This window comes from Triturus cristatus, chromosome 1_2 (assembly GCF_964204655.1).
Source record: "Triturus cristatus chromosome 1_2, aTriCri1.1, whole genome shotgun sequence".
Taxonomy (NCBI): domain Eukaryota; kingdom Metazoa; phylum Chordata; class Amphibia; order Caudata; family Salamandridae; genus Triturus; species Triturus cristatus.
In genome coordinates, this window is record NC_140580.1 from 485,356,330 (window position 1) to 485,375,906 (window position 19,577).

At 41.9% G+C, this 19,577-nt stretch overlaps 1 protein-coding gene across 1 annotated transcript in view; it reads left to right on the top strand.

Moving 5' to 3' along the window:
- Positions 1 to 19,577, top strand: part of TCERG1L (transcription elongation regulator 1 like) — a 1,143,777-nt gene that overhangs the window by 802,745 nt on the left and 321,455 nt on the right. The window lies entirely within an intron of this gene.

Consider the following 19,577-nt stretch of genomic DNA (forward strand, 5'->3'; position numbering starts at 1 on the left):
AAGTGACTTTTCTCAGAGTGCAAATGAGGGCCGGAGTGCTTTTGGTAGTCCGGGAACCATTGGGAAGAGGAGTCCAATACGACAAAGCTCATTGACATGCAAATGGTCTTTTAAAGACCCGTGAAGTACTCGGTGCGGGAAGCTGGCTCAGCCGGGCCGACACACGACGGGGGGGTGGGGGGCTGAAGCAGAAGCCCTTTAAGCACAATGGGCTTTGCACTCCTGCAAGCACCATGTCTCTCCCCCTGCCTCACGCCGGGATTTCGCGCCGCTCGCGTTTAAAAATACGGCGGCGCGAAGGGTCTTGTAGGGATGTCTCGCAGTGTGCGCGCCAAATGCAGGACACTGCGCGCTGAGGGTGACCGACGTGCGCGCGCGCCCGCGCGCGCAGGTTAGTGGGAACAGTGGTCGGGAGCCATTCTTGACTGCTCAGCCAAACTGCCAGATGTCTCAGACACGATAAGAGAGGGCTCACCTCAGCTGGTGCAGTGGATTGCGGTCGCGCGAGTTATAGTTACCTGAAATAACTATAACGGGGGAATTTCAATGGTTTTTTACGAGTGAAATGTCCAGCTAACTATAACATGTGTGAAACCTATGGTTTTTTCAGTGAATTTGCAAGGTTTTTTAAATGCTAATTCCTAACTATAACGTGTGTGAAACCTATGGTTTTTTAAGTGAATTTGAAAAGTTTTTTAAATGCTAATTTCTAACTATAACGTGTGTGAAACCTATGTTTTTCTTAGTGAATTTGTAAGGTTTTTTAAATGCTAATTTATGTATGTATTATTATATTTTTTATATATTTATTTTTCAATAAACTACCTATGTATATAGTTATAGATTGACTGTATCCTGTAATATGGAATGGCTCAGCTTTTTTTTTTTGAATTTGGATAAAGTTGAACAGCATAGTTAATATCTTCTATAAACTTATAAACAGTTTAAAATGTTTTTTTTTTAAGGGTTTTTCACCGTGCACGCACCGTGTGCGCACCGTGCGCGCATGGTTCGCGCACCCCGCGATTTTTTGAAAAAAAATAAAATGTTTTTTTCACCCTTCGGGGTCCTTCAGGGACCCCCTGACAAAGGCTAGGGGGTCAGGAACTCTCTACCCTGCCCCCTTTTCACGTTCTCCACCTTTCTTTTTCACTGTCACACACAAAATGGCGTCCGACACTTCCTGATTTGGACCGCACGGTGCGCGCACCCCGTGATTTTTTGAAAAATAATAAAATGCTTTTTTCACTCTTCGGGGTCCTTCACGGACCCCCTGACAAAGGCTAGGGGGTCAGGAACTCTCTACCCTGCCCCCTTTTCACGTTCTCCACCTTTCTTTTTCACTGCCACACACAAAATGGTGTCCGACACTTCCTGATTTCGACCGATTCGAATGTTGACTGACATCTAACCACCAATCAGAATTACGCTCGCGCACGGCACGGTGCGCGCACCGTGCGCGCACCGTGTTCGCAGGGTCCGCGCATATAGATATTTATGTACTTTTAACTGCAATTTTCTCAGGAACTACTGAAGAGATTGACACCATATATGCAAAAGGCACATGCCTGACCTGAGGACTACCTCTTTGCCAAATTTCAAGTAATTCTGTTCAGCCGTTCGGGCTGTACCTTTGACTAAAGGTCCTATGGGAAAATGCATGGGGAAAACGCGTTTTGGGACCCTCCTTTTTTCTCAGCCCCCGCTTGACGAAACACCCCGAGACTTTCAGGGTATGAGCTGAGCGGAGCGCCCCATTAGTTTTGAAAATTCCGCGAGGATTCGTTAACTGGCGTCAAAGTTATTCAAAATAGAATTTTCAGATTTGCTATGGGAACTCGGTCCTAACTATAACTATCTACTGGCGACCGCCAGTAGATAATAAGTACACGAAATTCTCTCAGCATATTTGTTGCACAACAAAGTCTATACAGCACTAGCATGGCTGCAGACAGAAAAAGCTAACTAAATTGAAGATGCAAGACATGAACAGTATGACTCATCACTGTATGGTTAATAAATCAGATCAAATCAAATGAATCTTTATTCAGATAAAATATGCATAAAAGAATTGCACAGATACAATTTTGCCAAAGATCTTCATAAAAATTCTATATAAAATCCATAAAAATTATCTCATAACGTGGACAGTTAGATGTACAGGCGCAGGACAACAGATATGAGGCTAGGCGTCAACTCAATGGTCTTCAAGTTAAAAGGCATCATCATAAAGATCAGATGAAGGATAATTAATGCAAGACTCGAAATAAACAAACGGACATTTAAAACATAAACTGCACTTTTGATTGGCTGATTTAATTCTTTGTGTACTTCATTTTGTTGCTTTGGGATTTTCCATTGTGGCTTCCTCGGGAGACAAAGGTGGCAGCACACCAGGCAAGCTGACCTCTTGCAAATAGGCTGTTATTGAACAAGTGCTCACACTATTTTGTGAAATTTTCAAATTTGTATTGCTTTTTCCTAAGATATGTTACATTCCCTTTAGGAACTCCAAAAGAGTGAAGTACCTATCAAAAATTGCAATCAATTTATTTATTATACTACAAAGACCATAATGCGCTGGCATTGGCATTCGAGCCAAAGCACTTGATATGACATTATGAAAGTTGATGTGCACAATCCATAGGTGTGTGGTCCATAATCCAAAGCAAGGCTAGAAACAGAGAAAGTGCTATTTAACCCAATAAATGAGCATATGATTTGTTGCGTTGATCATGTGTGTTTCCACTTCTGATGTTTTTGGATGGTATAAGTATGAACAATAAGGTTATTTACTAGGACAGTTCTTTTGATATTTGCACACATCTCATGAATTTGGGTTTGTTATGATCCTAAACTTTGGAACTTTGCAACATATTTTAACTATAATACTTTTTATTTGACCAAATAACAATCAGTTGTCTTTTGGACTTATCTTCTATAGATTTTCATCACCATTAATATACTGCAATCTTTGGTTTCTAGTGCCTACCTGAAAATTATATACATGAAAAGTATTCTTGGAGCCATTAATGTTTCCTACAAAATTAAATTCAGTCAAACATGTACATAAGATAAATGCCGTACTTTCAACACCGTTTTTTAAATGTTCTAGGCATGTTTTTTACTCAGTGTAAGAAAATGTACATTTTTATTTAATTAGAGTGGAGCATAGTCCTGGGACTGACCATGCCAGTGTAGAAGGCCTTGCTTACACTTGAGATGATGAGTATTGACAAGGTAACAGCTGATTTGCTGTTTATCTGGAGGGAGACATGTAAGAAAATGTCTCTTTTTGCATGAACACCCCTATATTTTGGACTGATGCTGCGGTCCTTTTTACTCTGTGGACTGGGATTCTGCTATCGAGGTCCCAGTGCATGTGCCCATGTTAAAAGTGCTTATACTCCTAACTGGCAAATGTAACTTACCTATAAGTCCCTAGTATATGTTGTAAAGTGTACCCAGGGCTGGTAATTTAAATGTCACTTGTGGACTGCAGGATATGCAATGCCACCACTAAATTGGCAAGCTAAACATGATTACCATGCTATGGCGTGTCAAATGTGACCTGGCTGTGCAGGTATAAACTGCAGATTCGACTGGTCAAAACAACCTCTTTTGACTGGCATAAAGCCTTCTTTTAAATATTAATAAGTGACTCCTAAGAAAGCCTTAAATACCTATAAGAACAAGTGTATGGTATTTAAAAGTAGACCATGTAAAAATGTAATATAAACATGTCCTAACAGTGACAATGCTATAAAATCTATTTTCACTATAGCAGGGTTAGCATTGGAATACATTATTTAAGTTAATAATGTTATCTCTGCCTACAAACCAGATAGAAAGTTCATTCTAGGACCTTTTTAAAGATGTGTTACAAATCCAATTGATTGGTAAAGTCAGACTGGTAACACATATTTTAAAAATGTACTTTAAACAAATCACCTTTAATCTGCCTAAATCTCAGAAGCCCATTTGCTTGAGTTCCCAACAGTTACAGAGTGAATAGCTCCTTGATGAGGTGTGAATTACCAAAGGTCTTGGTTATGGGGAGGTGTTTTCTTCCTGTTTGAAAGTGGATTATTGGTTGGGGTAAGTATGCACCTACCACCAGCAATAAGGGCACTAACACAGTATAAGGTCAAGTAAAGGTATCAGTAAATTAGCGCCTTGCTCAATCCTTGGTCGCTGACAACAAGTAGTCAGACCTAACTTAGGAGACAGGAGTGTAAAGCATTTTAAAACACCAATACATCAAATACATAAGACACAAGACACAATAAAAATCCCACACCAATTTATAGATATAGCAAATATTTTCATGAGCAAATAGACACCAAAATGACAAACATCCAATGTAGGGAACTGGAGATATGAATTTATAAAGATCAACCACTTTATACTGCTTAAAAACCTACAGCACCACTCTGGGACATCTGGCTGTGCTTGACCAGGATAAAATCAAAGTTTGAGGCTGACCGCAATGGAGTCCTGGTCGGATATGCTAAGCGGGAGGCCCCAGGCAAAATGTTACCTTCACACTTAGGAACTTTTCTGGAGCTTTTCCATCTGATGTCGGTGGGCTCTGTTAACTTGTCGCTTGTGGGGAGTCCACTCCTTAATCCTTCTTGAAGCAAGACACAGTCCCCAGGGCTGTAGGACTAGACTGTGCAGCAGACGCAGTGTCTCAGAATGCAGGCCTTTGGAAGCAGGTCCGGATTCCAGCAGGGCAGTCTTTCTTTTACTTGTAGTTTCAGGCAGCAGATCTGAGACACTATGCAGCTCTCACATATACATATCTATTCAGTGTTCTGGGGTTACAAGCAGGGAGCATATCTGTCCAGTGAGATGCTCGGTGCCACCCAAAAGCATGACAACTTCCTCCAAAGTGTGGCATCTTCTTGCCCCATAAAGCACTTCCATTTCAAAATTCAACATGGATTAGAGAAGTGAGAGCTAGCTAAACCATCCCACAATTTGGCTCATTTCCATTACTATCCTCCCCCGGACATCTGCAAATTCCTATCCTAAGCCTGCCATCTGGCTGTGGCACGAGATGTGGGGGTAGGCACCCCTGGCATTCCTTACTGATCTGCTCTCTCTTTGAGCTCAGTTTGATTTAACAAGCCCCTTCTGCAGGACCCATCCTCCTCAGATTCAGAGTTCTCTCCAGCAGATAATCTCTGCTTCAGCCAGACAACTCATCACCAATCAAAGCAGCTAGGCTAAGCATATTAAGGCTGACCAATCAACAAAGACCACTAGAAGGCTGGATTTTCTGTAAGTCTCTTCTGTACTAGTTATGATAAATTCATCAGAGGCAAGTTGTTGCACTTATCAATACCAATCTTTTAAGTTCCTAAATGATATTTACTCCTTTTCTAGCAATAGTTCTACCAAGATAAAATAGTATAATGATAGTCTATGGAGCTAAGTATCTACAATGGGGAAAAATGAAATGGCCCATTTCTCCCTCACCAGTACATATAAATCATCTTTTATAGGGTCCCTGCTTATAGTTACATGGCCCTCCACCCCTGGGATACCTAGGTAAGACCTGGGGGGGAGGGACTAATATGTACAGTACAGTAGATTATCGCCTTTAAAGTGTCCCCATACCACCAAAGTTGAGTTTGCACACAATTTACTTTTAAAGACAACCTGCAAAGCCAGGCTGTTTTAAAATGACAGCAGGCACGCTGCTGCACACACATGCAACTGCTGGACATCTGGTGGCCTTTAAACCTCCATGCCCTATTATATACTAGGGACTTCTAGGTAGGTTGCAGCCCCTGGCCATATTATCTACTAGGGAATTAAAGGGTCTGTCATTGTCAATTGTAAGTGTACCCTATTACATGTACCTTTTTAAACATAGCACTGACCCAGGGCCTGGTTAACAGAGCCCAGGGTACACTCAGAGTCAGTTACCACGAGTATCATTCAGCACAAAATGGGGGTGAACAGGACAAAAGGATGACTTTATAACACTTCCTCTGACAGGATGGCCATCTGTGCTGTGCAGAGGAACTTAATTAACTTCAAAAGATGCCTACCCTGTCACTAGCAGATGTTGATCACACCTGTGACCTGCCCTCTCTTTTGATTTCCTAGCCAGCCAGGCTCTAATCCCAGTGGGAGAGGAGCTGCCCCCAGAACTGGTTTTGAGTGACCACTTAAGAGGGGTTTCTCATTTCCCTGGCGACTCCTCTATGTTAGGCACAGGAGTGCTGTACAGGTGAAGAAATGTTCTCCAATGTTAGATTTTGGTAGAGAGGGGAAATCTGGAATTGTGTTCAGTAGGTTACATTGGAACCCGTCGGAACTTTCTCCAAATTGGTTGTGAAGGGGCCCAGATGTACCCCCCATCCACAGGATAGTGCCAGGCAAAAATGTTTAACCGGTTTAAATAAATGGTTACACTGGGTACTTTTTTCAGAATATTACTGGAGCTGTGGAAGGACAGTACCTGCTGTTGAGACCTGTGAACAGGACCCTAAGGGCGGGACCTGCTTGCATTTGTACCCAGGACCAAGAAAGTGGACTGACCTCAATCTGCTGACCTCCAGTTAAACTACAGGTGCAAAAACACTGCAAGAAGCCAACTTTTGTGAAGGAGCCCAGATGACAAGTTTCAACTTGACATGCCCTGGACCCTCTTGGTGGCTTCTATTTGAGAGAGTCTTAACCACCAAGTGGTGTTCGCCCAGGTCCTAGACTCTTCACTGGTGCTAGTGTAAACTCTCCCCAAACTGAAAGAAGTGGGACTTTGGAAACTTTTTAACAACTTTCTGTCTGGAGAACTGGTGGAGACAGGGACTGCTGTCAAAGCCAACGCCATCGAATTGTTAGTCAGCCTCAACTTGCTGGGTTGCCCGACTGAAGGAGATCTGACTGATAGGAAAGTTTTTAAGGCCAAACATAGAGGGCTCCACCATGCCCAATGCTGAGCAGCTTCTGATCTATGTTGAGGACTTCCTCTGCGGAACTCTACCTGCTCTGAGCTTTCCTGCCGTTGCCGATGGCTGCATCGAGCTCCTGCTCTTTAAGAACCCACTGTTGTCAAGCCCTGCTTTGGATCCAACTTGCAGCTTGCCCAGACGATAACTTGTCAGCGATCACTTCTCTCCAGAAATATTTCTAAGTAAGAAAGTAAACTTTGCAGTGGGATGAACCTGGGTCTTGTATATGACAGGCGATCCACAATGGTGCGCCTCAACATTTGACTTTGACCCGATTTAGTGTGACCAGCTGCCAGCACCATTTTTATTTAACTTGGATTTTTGTCATTTTATTCCTGAAAATGTTCCCTATTTGTATAAGCTGGAGTGAGATTTGTATTGTGTTTTGTTTTCAACTTTTTTATTGCTTTGGTACTTCTAAATGCTTTACACATTTTTGTATATTAATCCTGCCTGCTCTGTGCATAGCCACCACTGATCAAGGTCAGGGGTTTAAATTACTGAAACCTTTACTGAACCTAACAAGGATAATGACATTGTTGTGCTATGTAGTCTTAGTACTCCATGTTTTGGTAGAATCATTGTACTTGGGAAATTCAACATGGATGTTGATGTTTGCTCTGACACTGCGGTTCAGGAATTCCCAAACAACCCTCTAAAAATATATAAGAAGCATTTACAATGATTGGACTATCGAAGCACTGAAGATAATCGGATTAAGGCTAATACACTACACGCTGTGAAAACTTTTGTGATAAATGGTTTGACTGTGGGTAAATGATGGCAACCACAGAACAGCAATAAATGCACTAATTGCACCTTTAAAAAAACATTTACAGTGTGGGAAGCCAAATGTTATGGATGTTGGCTGTGTGTACATTTGTAGGCAACCAATTGTGATGTTCAAATACATTAAACTGAGCTGGGATTACCACCTATCCCCGTCAAGAAAGCTAGAAACTTGGGTGTCATTTTTGATGATAGACTATCCTCCATACATCATGCCAATGCAGTGGTTTCCTTGTCCTTTTCTGTGCTAAAAATGATCAAGAACTTGTTACCTTTCATCCCAGTCAGCACTGGGAGATCTTTAATCTGTGCTCTGGTCAAGTCCAAGGTTGACTACTGCAATAGCCTGTTAATCAATGCCCAAGAAAGGGGTCTGGGTAGGATGCTGTTGGTACAGAACGCAGCCGCTAGGATGCTAAAAGGCACCCCGAAGTTTAAACCCGTCTCCAATGTGGTGCCACAGCTTCACTGGCTGCCCGTCAGAAGCAGAACAAAGTTTAAGGCTCTCTGCATGTTGTTGCTGCAAGTTCTATTAGAACTACTTCTATTTCAGGATACAGCGGTTTGATGCTATCCGTCAAATACCATATTAACTTTGTACATGTGGACACATGAACGCAGTTACAAAATTCCCGTCAGACACTTGTGAGGGAACTACCACAGTCAATCGATTCTGGTCGGAATACTGTGCCGATATTGTCTAGGGTTACTTACACGCTCTGGCCTGATTCAGATCCTATACTGTCTACAACGTTGAGCTGACCATCGCCTTGATACTTTAAGCGGGACGTGAGTTACATAAGATCTTTCTGCCCTGATGAAGTTCCTATAAAAGGAACAAAACGTGTTGGCTGTTGTCCTGTTGTTTTAAATCTAAAGAAGAATAACATTAATTTGAAACATTCATATCGGCTATTGTGACTTCATCCCTGGTGCTGCCTCCATTCTTCTTCAATTCGTGTTTCTGGATTTCCACTGAGATCCAACTGCAGCAGGTCTCAAAGGCTATTGGCACAGGACTTAAGCACTTTATGGACACTATGGGGGTCATTACGATCCGCCCGCTAAACTCCTCCGCCCGCATGACTTTCCCCCCGCCACATTACGATGGCGGGGGGACCCCGGCGGACGGGAAGACCGTCTACCAGTTTTACGCCGGTAGGCAATCTGCCCAATTACCTACCGGACGGAAAAGCCCAGGAATATGGTGGCGGTGCCTTGCAGGCACCGCCATTCATATTTGTAAGATGGCGGGGAATTGCCTTTCCATGGCGGAGACTCCGCCATGGAAAGGCAGACGGTTTTGGCTTTGGGGGCCCGTTGCGGGCCCCCAGGGTGTTCGGGGGGTGAGGGGTGCACAGGGAGGGGTACCTATGGTACCCCCCTGCATTGTCATGGACATGGTGGCAGGCACCTCGCTGTGCCTGTCACCTTGTACATGACAATGCACACAGTGCATTCCCAGCATTGTGGCGGGCGGTGCTGTGAGCACGGCCCACCACAATATTGGGAATAGAGGATTACACCGCCTCGGTGGCATCATAATTGCAGGTGCAGGACCGCCGCACCACTGGCAGCCGGTCCCAGCACCGCTAGGGTGGCGGGCGGACTAAAGTCCGCCCACCATGCTAATGGGCCTCCAATTGTGAGGTGCTAAACGTATAGTCAGCTGCAGTATCAATACATTTTTGGCGTGGGAAACATGGACGACATCATTTTTAAATTTAAACAACTGCTGTTTGGGCACATTAGTACACTTTCTTATCCTGCTAAAACCCACAAAATCTCTTTATGAATATGAATAGTTGACCATATTATATAAAGTTTTAACATTTCTTTAGATAGTTTTGGGCAGCGTGAAATTTGCTCTAGAAAAAGAGATGTGAGAACATGGTTATTAATTGCACCTATTTTTTCAACATCTATAAACAATAAGTTCGATAGACAAGTGCTTAATATGAATGATATGCAGGTCTGCCCATCAAAAGACTTTGATGTGTTAGGATAGGTGCAGGAAGTAAAAAACATCTCCTTTAATAGTTATTGCAAGTTCTTAAGATTTCTGGACAATTTTGGAACTTTTATTGCCATTGGATTTCGTTTACACATATTAGGTAACGTGAAAAATCCTTGACATTTTCAGACTAAGGGCCCTATTTAGAGTTTGGGGTACACAATACTCTGTCACAAACACAACACATTATCCTGACTGTCAAACCCCTGGTATGACTATCTCATTTAGAGAAAGGTGGATCTTAAGTTTTCTGTCGACTGAGTCCACGTTTGCTTTGTCAATGAAATACTTCTTCTGACAGCCCAAAAGAGTAGTGGGCATTGGAGGAAGGACATTTTACCATAGGGTGGATGTTGTAGTGCCTTTTTTGCTGTTCATCACTGCAGGAAAACCCTGGCAGTGAGAGACAGGAAAAAAATATAACCCCTCACTCCATGGAGAATCCTCCCAGGTTGTGGGCGTCATTAGGTTTTTGTTTTTCAGAAACAAACTCCCTCTTCTGTAGTTTGGTTCAGAAAACAAAAACTGATTCAAAGTTTAATGTACAGGAGTAAAATCTGACAGCTTTTTTAAAGTATGTGCAGTTTGTAAGGAAGTTTCAAGAAAAACGATTTAAGTCTTGGTACATTTTCTCACAATAGACAAACATTAACCCTTCAAATAGGGCGTATTTTGATTAATAATCAAACATCTTCACACAAAAAAGCATTGGGACATGCAGACTTGGTTTAGAGGAATTTGCAAATGTGCTTTGTACAAAGTTAATTAAAGTCTGGGCCAATTGAGGCACAATTAGCAACATTAGGCTCCCTTTCAATTATAGCTCTCTTAGAAGCATAGCATATATAGTATTGCTGTTAAATATGGTACGCTTTCGTGATTAACTGAGTGGCAACACAGTTCTGGTTCGATAAGCACAATATTGGGATTTTTTGCACTGTATGCAGTTTTTACATTAAACATTTTAAAACGTCTGGAATGTGGTATTGTGAATAATTTACAGATTAGGCAAATGAATGAAAAGAATGATTGAAATGCCATTCCGAAGAGTTCATTGCTCCCCAGATGGTTTTCCTGGCACTTAAAGTCATCATCTCACACTGGGTGGTGGAAGTAGTAAGCACAGAAGTTAGGTTTTTTTCCTAAAATGATGGATAGATCATGGTTAGGTTTATGAATTGATCGTGTGACTCATGCAAAGATTGAAAGAAAAGGAATCATGAATGAGTGCAATTTGGCACATTCAATTGTTTTTGCATCAAACTCTTTTTTGACGATGACTTAAAAATCTTTTGAAAGGTTGAATTTCATCTTTTTCAGTTCAAGAGATTTTTATTGGATAAATAAAGGTGTCAATACATAAGAAAAAATACAAACATATCTTCAATAAAAGAGAGGAGTAAAACATGGTAATGAAGGTATACAATTAATCATGGGATAACAAAGACTTGAGGCTAAATAACAAAAGACAGTGCTGATAATAATGAGCAATATAGTAGCTTATATAAAAAGAGTAATGCAAATGAAAAGCCATGTGAATCAAGGAGGTTTGGAGACCTCTTGCTGAATAGGGGACATATGCGAGGAGCGTTTAGCACAGGTATCTAGGTACAAGGTAACAGGAAGCCATAAATCATGCCTTTTAGCCGTTAAGCTAAGGGGGTATACGAAAACAGTATCTAACCTGTGATTATGACAAACATTGTACCACCATGCTATGAAAGAAATATTCGCAAAATTTTTCCAATTGACAGTGATTTGCTGGAATGCAACAGCTAACAACAAATCAACAATCTGCGTATTGAGATCAGTATCATCCCAGCAAGGAGAGAGGCTTCCTAAAAAAATATTGACATAAGAGAAGGGGGATGTAGTGCGGAATATGGCATTGATTTGGGCCCAAACTAGTGTCCAAAAATTATGCGTAAGAGTGCAAGAAAAAAGCATGTGGTAAAGAGTGGCCTTAGGAGTCGAACAGGACCAACAGAGATCCGGGGTAGAAGAAAACCTCTTATTCAACACCTGAGGAGAAAAGAGAAGCCTGTTGTAAATAAAGAAAAGGGTTTGTGTGAGAGAGGCAGCTCTAGATGTCTTACGAAGTTTGGTCCATAATTTGTCCCAAAGAGAGGTGGGCCAAGAGATGGCAAGATCAGATTCCCACTGTTCCTCAACTTTGGATTTTGGTCTAGGAGTGAGGATCGTATGAAGTGAGTGATATATTGAGGAGGCTGTAGGGTGAGTACGGAGGAAGGAATGAAGCTGTGAGGTAGGATTAGAAGGGTGAGGATGCATGAGGGGGTTAGAGAGAAGAGCATAGGTGGACATAACTGCATTTTTAAGCACAAGATATTTGCTAGCAAAAGAACGAGGAAGATGGAAGTTTTGGCTGAGAACAGAGAAGGACAAGAAATCAGAATTAGAAAAGAGTTGAGATACCCAGATCAAACCCCTCTGTCTCCAAGTTTTCCAATAAAAGGGCTTACGATTGATGGATATACTGTTATTGTGCCAAATAGTGGAATTGAGAAACTCTGCCACAGAGGAGGGGGGATCTGGAGAGGTGGAAAGAAGCAGCTTGGCTGTAAACTTATGGATGGGAATGGAGGAGAAGTGGGGCTTACGAGAAAATGAAAGGTATTCAGCAAAAGTAAAAGGGGATAAAGAAAGACGTTCAATGACAACCCATAGGGGGGACGGCTTATCAGGATCTTGCAACCAATGGGAAGCTTGCCGCAAAAGGAATGCCTTGTGGTAAGCGGGAAAATTCGGAAAGTTAACTCCACCCTCAGACTTGGGAAGTTGCAATCTGAACAAGGACATACGTGCTTTTTTGCCGGACCAAAGAAAGGAAGAGTGAATAGTATTGATTTTCTTAAAAAACTTAGCAGGTATAGGGATTGGAATGTTGGAAATGGTGTAAAGGACTAATGGGGAGAGCATCATTTTAATCGTGTCAAGACGGCCCCCCCAGGAAAGGTACAATGGGTGCCATCTGGAAGTAAGGTCGGATAATTTCTGGATGCACTTATTTAGGCATAACGAAACAGTGTCGGAGAGGGAGGGGGTAATGTGCAAACCAAGATATTTGATGTGCGAGGGGCTCCAAGTAAAATTGGATGCCACAAAATCCGGTTTAAAAGTGAACTTGGTGAGGGGTAAAATCTCACACTTGTCATTATTTAGCTTATATCCTGAGATCTGAGAATAATCGTGAACTTCAGCTAGGAACGCGGGGATAGAAGTGGCGGGATGAGACATGAATAATAGAATATCGTCCGCGTAGGCAGCAAGTTTAATATTGGTTTGGGAAATTTGGAACCCATGTAAGTTAGGATTTTGGCGACGTTTTGAGAGAAAGGGTTCCAAGGCCAGATTGAAAAGAAAGGGGGAAAGAGGGCAACCCTGACGAACACCTCTGCCTAGATTGAAAAAAGGGGAGACTAGACCATTGGCGCAAACCGCCGCTCTAGGGCTGGAGTAAAGGAAGGAGATAAAAGAAATGAAATGCGGACCGAACCCAAACCACTTAAGGGCGGAGAAAAGGAAAGTCCACTCCACCCTATCAAACGCTTTTTCCGCGTCTAGGGCAATGGCTGCTAATGAGTCTTGGAACTGTGGAGATTTGGAAAGAACATTAAACAAAAGTCTGGTGTTATCTGTGATGAAACGACCCTTAACGAAACCAGATTGTTCAGGGCCTAGCAGTTCGGGAAGAAAAGGGTCTAGTCTTATGGCGAGAGATTTGGCATATAATTTATAATCAATGTTAACCAAAGAAATTGGTCTGTAATTCTTACAATGCTGGGTATCTTTTCCTTCTTTGGGTATAACACAAATGTGGGCGTCTGAAAATGTACCTGAAGAAGAGCCACTTAAAATGAAGGAGTCAATAAGGGAATGTAGCCTGGGTAGTAATAGTTTAGAAAAATGCAAATAAAATTCAACTGTAAATCCATCTGGGCCAGGGGCCTTGTCTTTCTTGAGTGACTGAAGTGCGGTAAGTAATTCATCGCTAGAGATTGGTGATTCAAGGCCAGATAGGTCAACAGGGAAATTGGAAGGTGGTTGAATATTGGCAAAAAAAGTAGCAAGAGAGTGAGCAGTGGGGTGCGTTTCAGAAGAGTAGAGTTTGGAATAAAACTGGGAGAATTGCTCTAAAATATCGACATCTGTATGCTTTAAATCAGAATTAACGTCATAGACAGATTCAATATTCAGTTTGTTTTGCTTGACTTTTAGATAATTGGCTAAAACCTTCCCCGCTTTATTTTTACTCCCATAGAATTTTGAACTGGATTTCAACAAATACAATGAAGCATCTTCAGTGGATTGCTTGTTAAATTGCAACTTGGCATCAATGAGAGCAGTCAAACTTTCTTGCGAATGGGAAGTATAGAAAGAATGCTCTAATTTTTTAATTGTAGAAAGGAGGTCACTGGTGCGTTTACGGGCATTCTTACGTTTACTAGTCACAAAGCTGATAATAAAGCCCCTGGCAGCTGCTTTATAGGCGTCCCAGATAACATGGTTGGGCATGGTGGGTGTGTCATTAATGTTGAAAAATTCTGTAGTGAAATCAACAAAGGAGGTGGAGAATTTGGGGTCGAGGAGTAAGGCGTTGTTAAAACGCCACCTCTTTGGTCCAGTGGACTTGGGTAAAATGTCAATGTTAATCAAAACGGGGGCATGATCAGAAAATAAAATGGGACCGATGTCAGCATGGGAGAGGGATTGGGACATATGATGGGAGAGAAAAATATAGTCAATACGCGATTGCGAATGATGGGTCGGGGAATAGAAGGTGAATTCTTTAGAAGTAGGGTTACAAAGACGGCAAGCATCAATGAGTTTATGTTGGGATATCGCTTGAGCAAAGAGCTTGTGGGACTTATTAGGGACAAAAGATGCCTTGGAGTTTCTGTCTAAAAAAGGATCAAAGGGTAAGTTACAGTCACCTGCTAGGATAAAATTATCATCAATATATTCAGTGATGCGGGAAGCCATTGCGCGCCAAAAGACAGGATCACCACCAGTGGGGGCATAAACATTAAGTAGGGAAAGAGGGACACCCTTCGAGGAAAGTTTGACATACAACCATCTGCCTTCGGGATCTGATTCAGAAACCAAGAGCAAATGAGCAAGAGATTTGCGGACTAGTACAACCACACCGTTTCTCTTACCATCACCCGGAGATGAAAATACAGCACCTACCCATCCTCTTTTAAGTTTAGCAGCTTCAGCATCAGACAAATGGGTTTCTTGTAAAAAGGCAATGTCTACATTTAATTTGGCTAAATGAGAAAGAATTTTTTGTCTCTTAATAGGAGAATGCAGACCTTTAACATTCCAGGAAACAATTCGAACTGACATTAAGGGTTAATCAAAGAGTGGACCAAATAGGGAGTAGGACAACGAGGAAAAGCCTCGGACCGAGAAAGGGCACGAGAAAAAGAGAGGATGAGGTGAGAACAAACATGATGAAACATGAGCGAAAGAAAAAATGAGAGAGAGATCAGAGAAGCCATGTAAATAGGAAAAAGCCAAGAGAATAATAAGAGTGATAAGAAGACATAACAATTCTCAGAGATAATGGTAAGTAAGGACCCAGGGAGAGAAAGATAAGTAAAGAGAGATAAACACAAGCAAGAGATCCAGTATACAATGGGGAGAAAAAAGAGTGAAGAAAGAGAAGAGAAGAAGAACCATGGAAGAGGTAATGACACCAATAAACCTGAGAGCATCGGAGGTAAAATGAGTTATAAAACCTAGAGTAGCTGTGCCTTAGGAGCGAAAAGGGAGTCAAAGTGAGCCTGGCATTTTCCGGTTCGAAGGGCTTCCCTCCGTTACTGGAAGCAAGTACGTGAACCGCCGATATCCTCCGGTTCGGACGGAGCTGTCACCCGGACGCCGCCATCTCCCATGGGCGCCTAGCCACGCCCCCGAATTTTGATCTTTTTAAACTCAGATTCGATTTTATTTCTTTTATGTGGTTGTATAATGTTGCATTTCCTACTGCTGTATTTGTCATGCACCTTGCCAACTACGGTGTTTTCACTATTGATCCAACTCCACAATTTGAAGACATTACAAGTTTATTTTGAATTTAATTTAGCCATTGTAAAATCTTCTTCTGTTGCAACCTCCCCTTGTATTCATTATAATACGAAGTATATTTGTACTTGCACAAAAATAACTTTTTATTCACATTTCATGACACAGAGGAGCAAATACTCTTAAGGAATCTTCCTATGAATGCCACTATCCCATCCGTTCAGCTCATTCGATAATATAGCATTTCTGGAAAAAGATGCAGACAGCTTGCACACAACCCCCTAAAATCAGTGAAAGCACAAGACAACAAATTGTGTGTGCCCCTTTCTCTGAAGTTTGGATAGTCATGCCATACCCAGCACTTTAAGGAGTCCTGGTGAAATGCTATAAACTCTAGCAGATAGTCCACATCTTTCTGCTCGAATCTGCTATTCCCATGTAGGCCTTAGCCCTGATGACACTGTTCATTAATAGCGCAGCTAATTAGTATGTGTATTAATTACATAATGGCCTTGTCTATCTATTAAGTAACTTCAATCGGAGAACTAATCAGGGAGAATAAATAATTGAGAAATCGCAGGCTATCTTATTTGAATGGACAAAGACACAACATTGTTGCTGCTTCCTCCACTCCTTCAGTTTTTTTAGGGCTCTCCACATAGGTCAAGTAGGAGACCATGAATTGGCTGAATGCTGGAAGGAAAACGCATCAGCTTTAAAGATATAGGCGCAACTCATGATGATGTGAAATAAAAGACCCAGGACTTCACTTTTCATTGCGCCCTCCTTGCGACACCAATAATGCGTCATATTTACAGTATGATACATCATCTCACAAGGAGTTACAGATACGTCAGTATTTCTGACATATCTGTAGGCACAAAATTTACGCTTGCTGAAGTGTGTCGCAAAAGTGACGCAACTCCAGCAATGGGTCATTACACAGGGGCAAGACCCATATTAACTGTCCCTGCGTCAGTCTTATGCCTGCCATGAGGAGGAAGATATTGGCGCATTTGCGTCCCAGAAGTGGTGCAGTTAAATATTGTAGATTTCACTGCATCACTTCTATTACCCTTTCTTACGTCGGAACGCCCTTCCTGCATACATTATACCTGGCACAGGTATAATGTGGCACAGGGGTTTACAAAGTGCCACATCTACCTAGAAGCATCAGTTTGTAATCATGGCAAATTTTTTATGCCGCTGGTGCGTCACACAAAGTGACGCACCGGCGCCCCAAAAGTGACACAAGGGCCCATAAATAGGCCCCAGAGTTTATCCATTACTTTTAATAAAGGAAGCTTGAGACCCTCAGAAGTTGGAGGCAAAAGAAATCAACTCAGTATTATCGTAACTGTAGCAAAAGGTTAGCATTTAGAGGCTTATTTATGGGAGGCTTGCATTGCTGGAGTGTCACTTTTTTTGATGCTCCGGCGGCGCAAGCATCTCAGTCATATCTATGGAGCAACTCAAAGCCACACAACGCCTGATAGATGTAGAGTAAGACGAAGTAGAGCAGGTCGCTGCCTTGCCTTGCTCTGCGTCAAGGAGGTGTTTCGTGGGTGTTGTGGGTTTTTCCACGCAACACCCTTGGATTTTGACGCTGCCCAAGATTTACTTAATTATGTAAACCTGGGGCAGTGCCAAAACCTTACTCCTCTCCAGAGCAGGCATAATGCAGAGAAATATTTTTATTTTTCCTCTTTTTAAGTGTGCTACATTCTGCAGCAACAAAGAAAGAGGAAAACATATTTCAGGGTTGTTTTTGAGCAGCAAGGGGGCCCTTCTTGCACAGAAACAATCCTGCGTGCAACGGAAGCACGCTTGCACCATGCTGCAAGGATGCCGAAATTGGCTCTAGGCAGAAAATTGTGCACCAGCACTGGGGTAGTGGACAGGCCTGAACAGTATTTCATAAATACAGTGCCTTCCTGCCCATTCACATTGGAGTAGGACAGCGCAGCAAGGCTTGCAGCACTGCAGTACTCCAATTCCTCATAAATGAGGCCCATCGTTTATATAAAAATTGTTAGCAAATTAAGAAGACGTACAAAAGCGTAAAGATAACAGAACAGGCATCAGTTATTTGTTCAAATTTGCATGTTGTGTCTTCCCTTGAAATACATTAAGCTACTTAAGCTGAAGGGTCATGTGCCTAAGGCAATGTGTCACATAAATAGAGAAACAAAACTGTTTACTCTTACAATTCATCAGATACTGTACACAGCATGGAAAGGTCATGCAATCAGTAAGGTGCTTCAGAATTGAATGTCTGTAGCTTCCTTGACAGCTCTCCCAATTTCCTCCTGTATTTATTACACCATTCAGTACTCTGTGGTAAACTATTGTAGGAAGCCTGTGATTTATTAGCCATGCAGGGTGAAACTGACCCATCCCAAAGCTAGTTCAGTCCAAAAAGATTGCTTTTTCATCTGACCGGCATTTAACGTGTCTTTCCTATTCTTAAGGGAATACACCATATTTTTTCTCAATTTATTTTCAGCATGGTGTCCCTCGCATCACAAAAAATGTCCCTTCATTTTTGTCTAGTAAACACTAACTAACATTTCGCTCACCAGAGCGCTAGAGATCATTATTGAATACCCATAATCCTCTTAATCAACAGGACAACATAGCAGAGAATTATTTGGGCTTTAATACGCAAAATTCGTTTTTTTACAAACAACCAAAATCTCTGTGAGGACGTGCAAATGAATCGGGAATGGGAACCAGAATTACTGTTTCCCCATGAACTTCTAATGACTTAGTCGACCCTCAGGTCCAACTTATATTGGGCCTGATTTTCCCTACACTTGAATCAACAGGTACCCGAGGTATCAGTAACTCTAGAGATGGGGAAAGTGTGGTCCATTTTCCCAGCCACTCAGAATGAGGGTCTTTAAGTAGCCCCACTAGAACATTCTGCTGGAATTTTTTACCATCAGATAGACGTGCTACTTTAGCAACTTAAATGGGGCAGAAGATTTGCTTTGGTTTTCTGAGTGATAGATTCTTGTCATTAGCCAGGAAGCATACAGAGAGCATCTTCATATTTGACAGCAGTCCACATATTGTTTCGCTTAAAGCACACATTCTATCCGTATACATCAGTAAATATATCAATAATTTGACTATGTATCCTATGTAGGAGTGGTGCCAATGTCAAAACCTGCTTCAGTACATAGCATGCACTGAATGACTTCTGGGCGAAGCCAAATTCAGAACACTGTCCACTACAGTGATTGTACAACAAATGCTTCAGTATACACTATGATCAGGCCTGCTTCCTATAAATTCAAAGTTGTTGCATTGCAGTGTCCTCAATATCAATATAAATTCTAATTAAACGTGTGCAAAATTCTGTTTCTGCAGCTTTCAAATGGTCTTGGAGACATAGCACAAATTTTTGCAAAGACTCTGTGTTTTGTCCATTCATGAGGAAGTCTACATGTTTGCATGAATTGTATTCTTCTGGGTGTATCGTTATATGAAAGTGGTGGATACATACCCACAAAAAGTCAGCATTCTTCTCTGCAAAGTCACTAACACTGTGGCAAATAGTTGTAGGTTATACATTTAGGATGCAAATATGCATGTGGAGTGAGTCAATTACATGGAAGTTTTTGGTCTTGGTAAACTGAAGAACAGCTGTGTGGTCTTTAGCCTGATTTCTTAGTTTACACCAAGAGACAAGTCATGCCATTCATTTATATCGGTGAACCTTTGTGTGTGCATTGTTTCTGTCCTGTCTT